The sequence below is a fragment of the Callospermophilus lateralis genome, chromosome 2 (assembly GCF_048772815.1).
Source record: "Callospermophilus lateralis isolate mCalLat2 chromosome 2, mCalLat2.hap1, whole genome shotgun sequence".
NCBI lineage: Eukaryota > Metazoa > Chordata > Mammalia > Rodentia > Sciuridae > Callospermophilus > Callospermophilus lateralis.
The window spans coordinates 203,885,649-203,898,012 of NC_135306.1; positions in this window are offsets into that span (position 1 = coordinate 203,885,649).

Here is a 12,364-nt window from a genome sequence, read left to right on the forward strand (position 1 = left end):
TCTTCCCTCCTCCTTCCCTCCCTCCTCCTTCCCTCCCTCCCTCCTCCCTCCCTCTCTCCCTCCTTCCTCTTTCCCTCCCTCCTTCCCTCCCTCCCTCTTTCCTTCCTTCCTTCTTTTGTAAAAAAGCAAAGCTTCTCCCTCAGTTTGACAGCTCTCTGGACCACCATCTTCCAAGGGACTGAGTTCTCAGCAATATCCCTTTGCCAAACCAACGGTCACAATCCAGATGTGACACCTGCCTTGGGGATCAGAAGGGGGACGGGAGGCTCCTCTACAGTTACAAAGAGCCGTCTGGGGCACGAGGCAGAGAGATCTCAACCCTCGTTCACAGCGGAGACTCTGAGGTGGCCTGGGACGGTGACAAGCAATCGGTGCATGATCCAGGGTCTCTGTCAGCACCCACCCCTTTGCAGCCATCAGCCCTGAGGGAAGATGGGCTCCTGTCGAGCCCAAATATTTGAGTAGAATAAAAGTGCAGGCTGGTGTTAGCCTGGCTCAGGGCCCAGGGCCTTTGATCTGGGATGAGGGTTGACAGGGCAGCCTCCAAATCCTCCCATTTACATTTGCTTAAAAACTCCAGAGTTTCTTGCAATATCCACTGTTTCTCCAGCACATTCTCGGTCACACCTGGGTCAAATTTGTGAATGTATGGAATACTGGGCTGGCCGCAGACACTGATGCACATAGCCTTGGAAACAGGTGGCAGCTACCTGTGGCCCTGAGGGAATGTCCCTTGGCCAGCTGAATCTGCGGATGACAGAGAGGGGAGAAATCAAGTTCTGAAGATGCAGCGGAGCTGCTGGATTCAACCAAACCTGAAGTCCTCCCTGTGGCTGGACTTTTCTGCATCCAGGCAGCACCTCCCTTCACCATCTCGTTCCCTGTACCTCGTCATTCTTCAGATGTGACAACAGGTCAGGGGGAGAAACCAGGACCTCTTTGCAGCTTCTGAGGGGCCGTGAGAGCCAGGGCAAGAATGGGAAGGCATCTTTGGCTCAGCAGAGGCAGCAGAGGACCCTACGGCTCTGGGCCCTGGTGGCCCCAATGGAGACACAGGAGGAGGCGGTGGCTTGGCCACGCACAGCCCAGGCCTGAATCTTGCCACCGTTTCCCCAGGAGGGAGGCCCGTGCAGTGTGCGGACCCCCAGAGCGCAGGACAGGCAGCCGCGGCCCCCGGCAGATGGTGAGGCCATTACCCACGAGGTGGGCCTCTGTTTGCAGCTGGAAGGTCACAGGGACCCCTCTGTGAGCACGTCACACTCCTGAGTTTCCAAGATGGTCACAGCTGTGCTGTCAAGACACGGTGTCATCCGCTGCCTCCCGGACAATCACAAAGCCCTTGGAGCGTCCAGGTCCCCGAGGAGCCCCGCAGGGCTACACCCACTGGGTTCCGGTCCCCGGCCTGCCCGCGAGCACCTGTGGGATGTCCCCGAACCTGGCTGGGGACCTGCTGTGGCTGTGGCTGGCCCTGAGCTGGACATTCTTGGGGAACAGTCCAGGCTTGTCAAGTAGGCGACCCCCAAGCTGAAGGGCCGTTGGATTCCTTCAGCTAATCCACAGCAGCCACTGGTCCCCGGCAGCGTCTCCTCCTGGGAACTGAATCAGGAGGCCAGCACAGAGTGCTCAGAGTGGATGGGGGCCCAAGGAGGAGCCAGGGGTTGAGGACCTGGTGCCCACATGCTGGCCAGGAGCTCCTTGCGGGTATCGTCCTCTTTAAGCCTTAAAGGTGCCCTCCCTGGCGGGTCCCACTGAAATGCCACTTAGAGCAGAGACAACTGAGGACCAGGCAATTTCATCTCTTGAAGCGCAGGCCACGGCGGAGGCTCAAGCCAACGTTGGGTGGACCCCGGAGCCTTTGCCTAGCACCATCCTGAGCCACTCAGACCTGGGCTGGGCCCCTGGCTCCTCTCCTTCCCTGCCGGGAACTCAGTCTGACATTTTATTTTTAAATTGCACAAATTTATGGAGTGCAATGTGCTGTTTTGAGACATTTATACACTATGTAATTATCAAATCATGGTAATTAACATATCCATCACCTCGAGCCTTTATTGTTTCTGTGTGATGCAACATTCAAAATCCTCTTTCCCCACGCACAGCGCGAGCGAGCACCTGTACCTAGACCCGGCGGCTCAGGAGGCTGAGGCAGGAGGATCTCTGGAGCCCAGGTTCCAGGGCAGCCTGGGTAACAAGGGAGACCCCGTCGTGTACGAGTGAGATCGCGTTGTCCTTCCGTGTCTGGCTTATTTCACGAAACACGATGTCTCCAGGTTTACCCATGTCTCGGGGGATGTCGGGATTTCCTTCATGTCAGCCTGTCCCTTTACAGCACAGCTCTGCCTCTTAGGGTCTCTCCCCGGCAGGGACACTCTTGGGCCGTGACCCTCCCCTCCTGGGTGGTCTCTGCACCTCACTGAATGATGGTCAGCCTCGGGGGTCCTGTCCCAGGTCTAGGTCCTGATTTCTTTTCTGGGGAGGGTCCTGAGCGTTGCCTCCAGGTTGCTGGGCACCACTGGGGACCAGGGAGGCCCATCCTCCGAAGACCCCGTCTCTCGATTTCACTGCAGGGTGGGGCCTGCTGAGGTTTGAATGTGGCACCCCAGATACCATGTTTTGGGGATTTAGTCCCCAAATTCATTTGTTGATGATTCTTGGAGGGGGGCAAATGATGGACTCAGAGGAGGTCACGGGGGCGGACGCCGGGATGGTGGGAAGTCGACTCGAGACTCTGAAGACAAGGGGTTTGTTGAGTTGTGCAGATGCCAGCCCAGAGGTGCAGGACCGGTCCAGGGGCAAACTCCTTAGGCCACCAGCAGCGAGGACAGACGTCGGGTGGAAAAGTGTCCTGCAGCCCTGAGGCCGGCACACTTTCTGATGAAATTCTGGGGAGGAAGCATGAGTCACGTTCACTGAACCTGCCTAGACAGTGGGCAGGGGCGGGGCGGCACCCAGTGGGCCAGCCCTGGGTGGGAGGCTGGTCCTCAGAGAAGGTTTTACTCCTCGGTTGGTTGGTTCAGAAGCAGGACCCACGGGGAAGGGAATGCAGAGCAGGGCTTCTCTTTGTGGATTCAGCTTGGAGCTGGGGGTTGAAAGGGCTCCTCTGTTCCCTCCGTTCTGTGACTTAATTTAGGACATCTCAGAATCCTCTGTCAGTGGCACTGGTGGCTTTATAAGAAGAGGAAGCGAAACCCCAGCTAGCCCGCTGCCTTTGTCCCGCCATGTGACGCTCCGCCGTGTCAGGATGCAAGGAGGCCCCCAGATGTTCCGGGCTTCCCAGCCTCTGGACCCATGAGCCAAATCAAGGAGTGTTCTTTATAAATTACAGCCTCAAGTACTTTGTCACAGCAACACAAAATGGACCGAGGCAGACCCTCTGGGTCACCCCCTCCTGGACGGTTTCTGCTTCCAAAGACCCAGTCATTCATCCAACCCGGGAGCCTTCCTTCCTGCCAGGACCTGGGGCCTGGGGGGAGACGGGGAGGTGGACCCGGACCCTGCCCTCAGGGGGCTGCTAGTGAGGCGGGAGACAAAGACATTGATTGGCAGAGAGGGAGGGCTTCAGGGAGCTCCTCACAGGGACCACTTCCCTTCTCTATGGCGGGTGGCGGGTGGCGGGTGGCGGGCGGGGACTCTTCTGGATGTAAGTGCCAGGAAGCCTGGGCGACTCCATTGCCACCTTTATCTCTCTCTCCTCCTTCTCTCCCTTGGCTCTGGTGCCATGGGGTGACTCAGCAAGAAGGTGTTACCAGTTCTACCCCGGGGGAGGTGGCTCACCCCTGTAATCCCAGCTGCTCGGGAGGCTGAGGCAGGAGGATCCCAATTTCAAGGGCAGCCTGGGCAACTCTGCAAGACCCTGTGTGAATCAGAACCTCCGTTATCAAAGCCTCCAAATCCAGCCCCTCTCCCCTCCTGGAGCAAGCCCTGATGGACGAGCACCATAGAACCTCCCACTGCAGTGTCCCCCATGCCTGGCCCTCCCCAAGGGCCCTGGGGGGAGTTGGGCTTCGCTGGGAGGTGGCCCTGGACACGGTCTTTCCCATTTTCAGAGTTAACTTGGTTCAGTTCTAGGTTCCTGATTATGTCCCAAATGGTCACAGTCTCTGGGACAGGTGGGACATCCTAGCGCCAGCCCCACACCCACAAACACACCAGGCAGGGCCTCCTTCACGAGGCCTGAGACCCAGTGCTGGGGTTTGGATGCGAGGTGTCCCCAGAAGCTCGCGTGTGAGACGATGCCAGACGGTTCAGGGGGGAATGACTGCGCTGTGAGAATCTTAACCCAACCAGTGAATCAATCTCCTGGGCAGTCAGCTGACAGGTAACTGGAGGGGGGGTGTGGCTGGGGGAGGTGGCACTGGGGCGTGGCTTTGGGGTATGTATTTGTATCTGGCCAGTGGAGTCTCTCTGCTTCCTGATCAGCATGTGAGCTGCCTCCCGCTGCCACACTCTTTGGCCGAGACGTCAGCCTCACCTGGAGCCTCGGGGTGAGCTCAAGACCTCTGAAACCGTGAGCCCCCAAATGAACTTTTCCGCCTCTGCAGTTGTTCTGGGTGGGTCTTTCAGTTGCAGCCCAGAAAAAGCTAAGACACCCAGCCATGTGTGTCCCAGAATCCAGTCCAGCACGCGCTCTGGTGGTCAGCCGTGGCCCGGGGACAGGCGCTGGCTGGAGGAGGACAGAGCACGCGAGGGGCAGGGGGGCCTGAGAGCCCGTGAGCCGTGAGCAGCCTCCACTGGGGGGGATGCCACGGCCACCCAGGCTCACAGCCTCCTCTCAGAGCGACTCTGGAGATGTCTGTCTTCGTGACAAAGTTGATTTTCACTGAGCCGCGCACCCCACGCACACCCAGGTACTCAGGAGACTGAGGCGGGAGGATCCCAGGTTCCAGGCTGGTCTTGGCAACTTAGTGAGACCCTTAAAATAAAAATTGGAAAGGAGGCAGCTCAGGGGCAGAGTGCCCCCGGGTCAATCCTCAGTGCCGCCAAAAGAGAAAAAAAAAAAAAATTGCCCTGAAGCCACTTCCTGTCTCCAGAACTTTCCTTAGGCTCCCTGCACCCTCCTCCTCTGATCTTGGTTCCTCTTGTGTGGCCGAAAGCTCTGGATTCTTTGTGAGAAGGTCCCGTCCCCACGGGTTCAGCAGCTCCTGCTCTGAGCAGGGACCTTGATCCCCTGCAGCCCGGCCTCCTCTCTGCCCCCCCAGTTCCTCCTCGCAGTGAGATCTGTGCGGACGGAGCAGACGTGCCGGCTCAGGCGTCCCCGGACCTGAGCACCCCACGTCCAGAGGTGCCTGAGCGCCTGATCCAACGCAGCTGTGCACCATCCCCACACCCGTGTCCCCAGGGGCCAGGGCCGAGCTGACTCTCTCCACCGGGTTTGGGCTTTCCGGGGACTTGCGTCATCTGTCATTTCCGAGGCTCTGCCCCTGCGGCAGTGGGTCAGGCTGGTGTGCTCTTGTCCACCCTGGCTCCTCCCCTGCTGAGGCCCTCACAAGTACCCTGCTGCTCAGCGCGCTCCAGTCTCAGCTGAATCCCTGCCCCAGGATGTCAACTCCCCTGGGGAAAATGCCCCTCGGTGCCTTGATGACTTGACTCAGGGCAGGCGTGGGGCAGGGCCGAGGGTCCATGTGGGAACCAAGTCCCCAGAGGGTTAGATCAAGGAGACTGAGAACCTGGGCTTTCCCACCAGCCCCTTGGTTTCTTGAGATGGGCCTTGAACTCTTGTGCTAAAGCGATCCTCCTGCCTCAGCCTCCGGGGTGGCGGGGGCTCCGGGAAGCTCCCCAGTGCCGGCCGGTTAGATGTTTAACGTAAAAGCCCTGTTGTCTTCTCTTCCCTTCGTTATAAACCACAGTTGAAGCAAGACTCTGGTGCTCCACGGATAAAGGGCCTTTGGGCCTGGTGGGTCGGGACCTCCCACCCTGTGGCCAGCCCCGCTGGGAGGTACAGGTGGGACTCTGGCCTCGGAGAACACGGGTCCCTGCACACCCTGGAGGCCGCTGCAGGGGCCTGGGCTGTGGGAAGAGGCACTGGTTGCTGTGACCGCTGTCCAGCGGTGGTGCAACTGCACTGTGGCTCCAGGTGTCCAGTCGGCTCAGGAGCAAGGGTACCTGCCCGCCACCTGCCCCTCGCCCTTACCCGGCCCCGTCACAGACTTGCCCCGGGCCACACCAGCTGTCCTGCTTTCTGTCACTGTAGTGGTGGCAGAGGCCTTGATCTCTAAACTGAGGACAGCCCTGGGTCCTACCTGGGTGTCCTTCCACACATGGACCCTGCCTTGGTTGAAGGTCTGTCCTAACTCGAGCTGAAGATTATTTGCCACCGTAAGGGTCTTGGGAGGCGTGACCTGGTCACGGGAAGCGGTTCGGCCCCTCTCGCTCTCCCTCTGACCTGCCATGTGACGCCTTCTGTCGCGGATGACCCGGCAGGAGTGCCCTCCTCGGGTGTCAGCGTCGGCTCCTGGACGTCCCAGGCTGCGGAGCGGCGAGGAGCTGCTTTTCTGCTCTTTTTGAATTTCCTGGTCTTCGTATTCTGTGACAGTGACAAAAAACGGGCTAACAGGCCCGACAAGCAGGATGCACAGGTGCTTTCAGATGCAATGGGATGGGGGACGCCCGTCAGAGTCCAGGGACCTGCCACCTCAGTCTAGGGTGCCCTCCCAGGCAAAAGAGACGCGGCTGCACCCCACGCCACCTACCGTCAACAGGAGGGAGGTTTCGCACCCCGCATCTGAGTTCCTCCAACCACCGACGGAGTCACCCCCAAGGTGCCTGTTTCGCGTGGGACCAGATCAAGAGCAGGTTCTGCAGCAGGCGCAGGCTGTGTGACCTCTCAGTCCCCATAGGTTCCTGGGGCTTCTGCTGCGCAGCCGCTGGGCTGGGGAGCGCCTCCGAGCCCCCCCTCTATAACTCCCGAGCCTCCTTCAGATAAACTGCCCTGGCCTGCGGCTGGGCCCTGGCGGAGACTCACCTGGACATCAAGTGCCCATGTGTCTGAGCTTCCGCCTCTCGCGGGGTTCCCAGGAAGAGACTTGGGGTGGAGGTTCGTGGGCAGGAGGCTTCCTGGGAAATGGAAGCGGGAGACGGAGGGAGAGGTCACATCTCCCTCTAGTTGCAGTAGAAGGAAGGGCCAGCCATCGCCGTGGGCACTCTGCACCTGGGTCCACCCTGCAGCCACATCCCGAGTGTGGACCAGCTGAGGGGTGCAGGCTTCCTCTGGGGCGGGGCTACCTCTGTAGGTGGGGCACACAGGTACCTCTGTGTTGGCAAGCCCTGGTCCTCCTGGGTCACCTCGGCATCCTGTGGCGCGTCCATCAGACACCGGGTGTTTTGGGACCACGGAGGCCAGAGTGTGCACAGTGACCTATCACCGGGAATGTGCTCAGGCTTCAGTTGCAGGGGTAGATGGCTCAGGTCCAAGGACGCTGTCTGGGGCCCTGTCTGATCCTCTCCTGGGGCAGGAGGAACGTTGGATTTGGGAGAAACCATGTAGGGCCTGGTTTCCAGATGATTCTTGTGTGGACTTGGTGCCGACCGGAGGTGGATGTCTGTAGCCTTACTGTCTCAGTCGGGCTCAGCCTGAAAGACTTTAGCAAAGGGCAGGTCGGTGCTCAGGCAGAGCTCAGGGGTCCCACTTGGTTTGGAGGCCAGATGCGCGGACCTACAGTAGCTCAGGTGTGGTGGCTACAGGTTTAGCTCCAGGGCTGGCAAACCATGGTGCCCAGGCCAAACCTGGCCACTGTCTGATTCTATAAATGAAGGTTTTGTTGGGGGCTGGGATGTAACTCAGGGGTTGAACGCGGGTCTGGCAGGCAAAGGCCCTGGATTCCATCCCCGGCTGCAGCCGCAGGACAACAAACCAAACCAAACCAGCACCAAACCCCACCTCTCGTTGGCACCCAGCCAGCCGTGCCCATCTGTTTGCAGCCGAGTTGCAGTTTTGATGGAGAACTCAGGCCCATGAGGCCGAAATATTGGTAAGCATGCAGGGAGGGCTGGCCAGCCGGCCGTGTAGCCGAGGGTCAGGGGTTTGGAAGGGGCAGGGCTGGGCGAGGGGTGAGGGATCAGGGGCCGGGGCTCCCAGCGTGGGTGCCTTGGAAGGATCGCTGCCAGGAGGCTCTTGCGGGTGAGGACGCAGCTGAGGAAGGGGGGAGAGCACTTCTGTTTCACCAGCCGGCCCAGCGCTGCAGTGAGTCCACGTCCAAGGTGCTGAGGTGGCAGACTGCCCAGGGCTCTGCGGCCAACGCTCCTGAGCTGACCTGGATAACGCCACTGCTGGGAGGAGCGGAGACCAACACAGAGCCCAGGACAGCGGTGCTGGGGACCAGGGTCGATCTCCTGCACTCCTTCCTCAGGGGAGAGACCAGGACTGCTGGCTTCTGCCAGCGCCTTCTCTGTACACTTTGAGTACCTTCGTCATCGTCACCAACATTAATTATTTAAAAAAAAAAATTTTTTTTAGGAGCTCTAAGGGTTGAATCCAGGGGTCCTCTACTAATGCACTACATCCCCCAGTCCTTCACTTTTTATCTTGAGACTGGGTCTTGCTAAGTTGCCAAGGCTGGCCTCCAATTTGTGATCCTCCTGACTCGGCCTCCTGGGTGGCTGGGATTATAGGCGTGTGCCACCATCTAACAGAACAGACTTTTAAATTAAATTTAATTAATTTATTTTTAAATTTTGCAGTGCTGGGGCTTCACCCAGGCCTTGCTTGTGCTAGACAAGCCTTCCACCACTAAGCTACAGCCTCAGCCCCGCCGACAACATTACTTCTGATCTAATAATTCATTCTCTTTCTCCTCCCCGGTCTCTTTCTCTGCACAGCGAGAAGGTGATTATTTATGAGGCAGGAGAAAGGGCCCATCCCTTGAGAAATCAACCCCGACAGCATCTTGATCTTGAACCCTGGTTTCCGGAACTGCGAGACGATGAATCTCGCTGTCACCCGGTCGGCTACATTTTGTTAGGGCAGCCCAAGTAGAAGGGTGCGGGTGAGCATCTCCCTGGGTGTCAAGGATGGTGCACCTTGTGGTGCACAGACAGAGGTATTTTATTGTCTTGTTCTTTTGTGGTGCTGGGGACGGAACGCAGGGCCTTGTGCATGCCGAGCACACGTTCTACCCTGAGCCGAGCCCCGGCCCTCTGAGTTATTTTTGTGGTACAGAGGTTCAGAAATGTATGCAGAAGGGCGTGGATGAATGCCAAGCACCAGAGGTGTGGGTGAGGGACTCTCAGCTCCAACCCCCCTCCATCCAGCGTTGGGAGGCCGGAGCTGGGATTCCACACACCCTGTTTCTGCTTTGCCAGCTGTCTCCCTGCTGGGCTCTGACTACAGGGGACCCCAGAGGGAGCCACACAGGCCTGGAGGAGGGAGGGCCTTGATGTTTCCTGTCTGCCTCCTGTGGACCAGCAGGGCTGCTGCACTGCAGCTCTGTCTTCCCAGCTTGGCTGGGTTCAGTTTGTGTTTTTCAGCAAGTAGGGCACCTTCCTCAGGTTCTCTGAGACACATCAGCACCTGCTGGTGGCCGGGCTCCTTAGAGCTCTGCATTCCAATTCCGGGTTTCAGTTATCCTAATCCCTAATCTAGCCCCCAACCTCAGGGGTGGGTGTCAATTCCTGAGGGGCCACCTCCCTGATGCCCGAGTCTTCCTTTCTCTTCTTCAATGCGATGCTTTGGTCCGTTTTCCATTATTATAATGAAATACCTGAGGTTTAATAACTTATAGAGGAGAGAGGTTTATCTACTTATTTATTTTGAGATGGGGTCTCCCTGTGTAATCTGGGCTGGCCTTGACTTTTGATCCTCCTGCCTCAGTCTCCCAAGGCTGGCACAAAAGAGGTTTAATTGGCTCATGGTTCTGGAGGTCCAAGGTCTCGGGTTTTATCTGGTGAGCCTCCCCCCTGGCTGAGGCCCATGGTGGTGTACGGCGTCACATGGAAAGATGGGGGCACCTGTGTGTGTCTTCTGGTCTCCCTCTTCTCACAGAGCCACCACTACTTCAACCACAGGGCTCTGCTCCGATCACCTTATGTAATCTACGTCACTTCCCAACGGCCTCATCTCTGAACACCATAGTTGAATTAAGTTCCACTTTCCTAAGGCCTCACAAGGGAGACTGAACCTGGGGACACATTGAAACCATATTTTAACCATCGCAAATGCCTAGTTCATTTTTACTTTTTTAAAGATAGAGTCTCATAAAGTTGCCAAGTCTGGCCTTGAACTTGTGATCCTCCTGCCTCGGCCTCCTGAGGCGTGGGCCACTGCACTGGACTGATTCTTTTTTTTTTTTTTAAGAGAGAGTGAGAGAGGGGCTGGGGATGTGGCTCAAGTGGTAGCACGCTCGCCTTGCATGCGTGCGGCCCGGGTTCGATTCTCAGCACCACGTACAAAGATGTTGTGTCCGCCAAGAACTAAAAAATAAATATTAGAAAAAAAAAAAAAAAAAAAGAGAGTGAGAGAGTGAGAGAGTGAGAGAGTGAGAGAGAGAGAGAGAGAGAGAATTTTAATATTTATTTTTTAGTTATCGGCGGACATAACATCTTTGTCTGTATGTGGTGCTGAGGATCGAACCCGGGCTGCACGCATGCCAGGCGAGCGCACTACCGCTTGAGCCACATCCCCAGCCCCCGGCTGATTCTTTATATTAAATTTCCTCTGTTGAAATAACGCGTGGCTTCCGTCTCCCTTTGGGACCGCAGCTGCTCAGGCCTGGAATGCCGCAGATTCTGCCCTATGATTCCCCATGGGGACAGACAGGAAGTCACCAGGGTCTGATTTTGCCAGCCCCTCACCAATCCTGACCCATCTGTTTTTCCGCTCCTCTCCCATCTTGGCTCCAATGATGGTCTGACCCGTTGCCTCAGGGTTTGGGCCTGTCACCCATCTAAGGTCCCAGGGTCACGGGTGAAGCTCAGGGTCCAGGCTTCTTTCAGTGGGTACTTCCTGCCTCAGACGATGTGGCAACGTGTTGTCACCTCTTGCGGGTGGCTCCTCGAAGCAGGGACTCCTCACTGCAGCTTCACGGGGGGACGGCCTGAGACGGTCACCTGCCCTGGACTCTCCTGGCCTGGCCAATCCAGTTGACTCCCGGTGGGTCCTTATCTCCAAGTCCCCTCCCGTCCCCAGTGACAATTGAGAAGCCCTCTCCTTCGAGTCCCCTCGGCCCGACCCTAGAGGAGGTGGGAGGTGGGAGTAGAAGCCCTTCTTTGCCATTCTATCTGCCTCCTGGCCTCGAAGCCTCACCCGTTCTCCTGAGGAATCCAGCTCTTCCTCCCGGTTGGCTGGGGGCCTTCCTTAATTTTTCTTTCCCTTTCTCTCAGCTTCTGTTCGACTGTTTTTGACCCTGAGTCTGTAAGCATGGCGAGTGGCTGGGGACGGAGTCTGGCAGGAGCACTTTAATGTCTTGGTCTTAGTTTTGGGGGTTCACGATAATTTCACTGTTGTCTTTCGGGGACCAGGAGAAGATAAGATGGTGCTTGAGATGGACCCTAGAGCCAGACCGCCTTGGTGGGAGCTACCGGCCCTTCTGCCCACTGTGACTCTGGGCACATTCTGTTGCTCACCATGCCAGGTCCTCATCGGTGGAGTGCAGATGACGTGCCACCCACCGCAGCGGCATCCTGTGAGCCTTCCGTCCAAGGAAGCACCCCACGCATGACTTGCGACTGCTCTGTCCTTCACCCCGAGAACAGGGCTGCGTCCCGGAGGAGGCCCATCAGGCACACATTGGCTATTCAGATGACCGTAGATCTACTGGGGATCATGTCCATACTGCTGAGGTCCCGTTGGAGGCCTCTCCCTCACCCACGGGCACCAGCCCTAAAGTGGGGAGAGGGGCCCCTCGGGGATGCAGCTCAGAGGGTGACCCCAGGGCCAGTTCCCGCCAGCTGAGAGCCAGCACAGGTTTGTGGGCTGCACGGTCCGCCCAGGTGGCCTCCGTGTGAGGCAGCCGCAGCCTGGAAGGAAGCCCGGCTGTGCCCACCTTCCTGAGAAGAGAGTTCCAGAACAGCACCTTCCGGAGGGGTTTTCAAGAATGACATCTGACCCTGCATAGCTGCACTTTCACAGAAGGGCCCCTGGGCAGGAGAGGGTCAGCCAGCAGGCCCCGGGGCCCAAGCTGCACGATCCAAAGAGGACCACCCTTGCCTGGCTCCTTAGAGATAAGTGCTGAGCCCTTGGAGTACCCTGGCCTCCTGATATCCCTCCTCCCCTTCCTCCCTCCTCCCTCCTCCCTCCCTCCTTCCTCCCTCCCTCCTTCCTCCCTCCTCCCTCCCTCCTTCCTCCCTCCCTCCTTCCTCCCTCCCTCCTCCCTCCCTCCCTCCCTCCTCCCTCCCTCCTTCCTCCCTCCCTCCTTCCTCCCTCCTCCCTCCC